This window comes from Elephantulus edwardii, unplaced genomic scaffold, assembly GCF_000299155.1.
Source record: "Elephantulus edwardii isolate Elephantulus edwardi_28Jun2011 unplaced genomic scaffold, EleEdw1.0 scaffold00237, whole genome shotgun sequence".
NCBI classification, from domain to species: domain Eukaryota; kingdom Metazoa; phylum Chordata; class Mammalia; order Macroscelidea; family Macroscelididae; genus Elephantulus; species Elephantulus edwardii.
In genome coordinates this window covers 2,108,474-2,111,445 of record NW_006399987.1, presented here as the reverse complement: position 1 = coordinate 2,111,445, position 2,972 = coordinate 2,108,474, and the positions used below count along the sequence as shown (strand labels likewise).

General features: G+C 45.3%; 1 pseudogene; it reads right to left on the bottom strand.

Annotated features, from left to right (window-relative positions):
• Position 1: 1 nt before the first annotated feature.
• On the bottom strand, positions 2 to 826 carry LOC102854770 (annotated as a pseudogene).
• Between the last annotated feature and the right edge of the window lie 2,146 nt (positions 827 to 2,972).

Below are 2,972 nucleotides of genomic sequence, written 5' to 3'. Positions count from 1 at the left end.
GGTTGAATGTCAAAGTCAGTTTGCCGATCATCTCAGAGGCATTCTTGCTGGCATTGTCCATAGCTGTCATCCTGGCACTTTGTTCACTAGTGGTGGACTCCTTCAGAGAGTAGTAGATGATGTTTGCCAGACTGTATTCTCGGTAATTTTGTAGCACATCAGCATCAATATCATCATAGATACTCATGCTTTCAGCACTTGCAATTGTATTAAGGGGAAATATGGGCTTTCCATCAGTCTTATAGGAGATGACAGACCTGAATCGATTAAAGATGATAGATCCTTCATCAAATTCATGGCCAGAATTCAGCAATTCAAGAGCAATAACTGATGCATCTCCAAAAGTAGGAGGCTTCCTTCCCACTTCTTTAAATGTTACCAGAAATTGGTCCGAATGAGTCCTATGCAAGATGCCCCTGATTTTATCTCCAATCCCAACAATCATAACTTCTTTTGCAGCTGCTGTAAGCTCGGCCACCTCACTTTTTATCTGTTTTGCAACCGAGGAATGAATAGCACCACAAAGCCCTCGATCTGAGGATACACCAATAATGAGGTGTTTCTTCTTGTTTTCAGGAATCTTAATATCAGCTTTCTCATAGAGCGCTAGAGATCCGACTCCATATACTTGAGCTGGTTTCAGCTCCCTGTCTGCTCGGGCATATTTTGCTGCTGCTACCATTTTCATAGACTTGGTAATTTTCTGACTGTTTTTGATTGACTTCAGTCGCCTGGTAATATTTTTCAAAGTTGCCCTATTTCGAACTTGGGTCCATTGCGTCTGCACAGCCCAGGCCGAGACAACGAGGTTTGCCCGAGAAAACATGATGGTGCCAGCCTTGCTGAAGGTTGGGCAGCTATCATAAAAAATTTTTTAAAAAAGATACAACATTGGAAGCTGCCCAGACAGTTCTACTTGTCCTATATTGTCAGTATGAGTTAGAATAAAAAAAACCCCACAATGTATGGTAATGATGGGTAAAAACCACAGTGTATGTAAATGAAACCTATTGTATATGAGTTTTGTGCATAAACCAATTTAAATAAAAATAATTACATTTAAAAAATGAGTTAGAATCAGCTCGATGGGAACAAATTTTTTTTGGTGACTTGGGGTCTAAAATCAGTGTCCCTTGTCCCACCCACGTTCATGTCTTTCTGCTTCATTGGTTATTGGTTTCTTTCCAGAACCTTCACTGCAGTTATACTGAAGTCAATTCTCTTGTTTCTCCTGATCCTTGTCTGTCTCCCTCTCTCACTGTTTCGACGGTTCCTTGAGCACAGGGGTCCTTGCCTCTTCCACTGATGGACCCCTATGCTACACAGGACCCAAGAGGCACGGTATGTGTTCATTACACAGTAACCAGGCACACGGAGTGTAGAAGGCAGTTTGCACAGGATTCCCCTTTGAGCCAGTCCATTGACTGGGAGATTTAACTAAAGGCAGGTCATGCATGACTCAAGAACTGCCTGCTGGGCTGCTCAAAGTTTGACCATTTTGGCCCAAGGCTGTGCGGGTCAAAGGTTGCTGCAGCCAGGCCTCTCCTGTGGATCAAAGGCTCAAGCCGTGCAGGTGACCTTTGTCCCCAGTGGACTCCACTTGCAGCCAGAAAGGGCCTTTGCTGGCCACCAGCATCACAGTGACTTACGGGGCACAAACCAGAAAGCCATGGCCACCCAACATCCAGCCTTTCTTTGGTCCCCTCCCATCACTCTGTAAGAGTTCCCACAGAAGCCAAAAGCCAGAACTCGAAGACTAGAGGACAGCTCCCAGGCAGGAGGAATGGGACATAGGGTGCAGACCTGCTGTGCGGAGGGGGACGCGGCTTGGAGTGCCCCTCCCCCACCCAACAGTCAAAACATCTGCTGTGTGTTTTTTCTCTTCGACTTGTTTTGTGGGTAACAGTAAAGCCCCAAAAGCCGTGAGGAGGAGGAGACTCTCACTGAAGCACCCCTCCTCGCCCTGGGGATGAGGCTGATTTGCATGCCAGTTTCCATTCCCTTCTGGTCCCTGGGCAACTAGGATAGTGTAGGAGGCCTTGAAAAAAGCCCACAAACAGCCCTCAAGCCAGCCTGAAGCCTGAGCAAGCACTGAGCTCTCCGGCTTCCTCTGTCAACTCCAGTGTCAGCCCCCAGCAACAACAGCAAAGCTCAACAAGGTGGCAAACAACCAACGCTGGGTGGTTGTGGGGAGATTGGAACCCTTATTTACTACCAGGGGAAATGTAAAATGATACGACCACTATGGAAGGCAGTTGGTGTTTTCTCAAAAAAATTGAAAACTAGAAATACAGTTTAACCCAGCAATTCCACTCCTGGGAATATACCCTCAAGAACCCACAGCCACGACTCAAACAGATGTGTGCACATCCATGTGTATTGCTACATTCTTCACACTGGAAGAGAGATGAAAGCAACCCAAGTGCCCATCAATGAACGAATGGTTAGAAAAATTGTGGTACATCCATACAATGGAATATTACACAGCATGAAAAATAACGAGCTACCAAAAAAAATTACACAACATGAGTGAGCCTGGAGGACAGTCTGCTGAGTGAAATATCTCAGTCTCAAAAGGACAAATACCTCTGTTATATACTAGGACTGACATGGGGGATTGAAATGATAGTAGGAAAAGGGTGGAGAGATAATGAACACTGCACTGAAACAGAGGTGGAAAAGTGTTGTATGAAAGAATTGTATGATTACATGTTATATGTATGTAGAGAGTCTGGAAAAAGAGGTGTATTGCAAAGTAGATGGGGCAATGGGAGAGAGACAGGAGGGGAGAAAAGGTACAACAATGAATGAATGAAAACCCAACCTTTCTGTAGGTGTTCCAAAGCGGTTAGTCTTTGCATAATCAGGATACTACATCTTCACAGCAGGATGCGACTGTGTCTCCCAACAGGTATGGTTTCCCTATGTGCTGCTTCCTTCTTAAGTCCCACCATCTCCCCTCTCGGACTTCT